The sequence below is a fragment of the Bison bison genome, unplaced genomic scaffold (genome assembly GCF_000754665.1).
Source record: "Bison bison bison isolate TAMUID 2011002044 unplaced genomic scaffold, Bison_UMD1.0 scf7180017864306, whole genome shotgun sequence".
Classification (NCBI taxonomy): domain Eukaryota; kingdom Metazoa; phylum Chordata; class Mammalia; order Artiodactyla; family Bovidae; genus Bison; species Bison bison.
In genome coordinates this window covers 382,216-382,748 of record NW_011494878.1, presented here as the reverse complement: position 1 = coordinate 382,748, position 533 = coordinate 382,216, and positions in this window count along the sequence as shown.

Below are 533 nucleotides of genomic sequence, written 5' to 3'. Positions count from 1 at the left end.
TTCTTTACCAGCTGAGCCACAAGAGAAACCCAAGAATACTGGAGTGGGTAGCCTATCCCTTCTCCAGCGGATCTTCCCAACCCAGGAATTGAGCCGGGGTCTCCTGCATTGCAGGCAGATTCTTTACCAACTGAGCCATCAGGGAAGCCCTGATATTAATAGTTTCACTAGAAACTAAAACAACATTGTAAATCAATTATACTTCAATAAGATTAAGTTACAAAACCAATCCAGGAACTTGTACTGATTTACAAAACAAACAATGACTCCTGAAAAAAAAATAAAACTCAGACCTTCTGGATAAAGTTAAATCTCCTCTTTGCTGCTGTCTATTAATACAACCCCAGAGGGGGCACAGTTGTAAGCTGGTGTGGATACCTGTAGACTATTTGTGTGTCTATGCACATACATTTGTTCCTACAGAAATAATGTTTTCATGCTGGTGTGTGTGTACCCAGCTACATGACTTTCTCGTCCCACGTGCCGAACCAGAGTATGGCAAGAATGAAGGGAGGACAATCTATCCTGCCGTA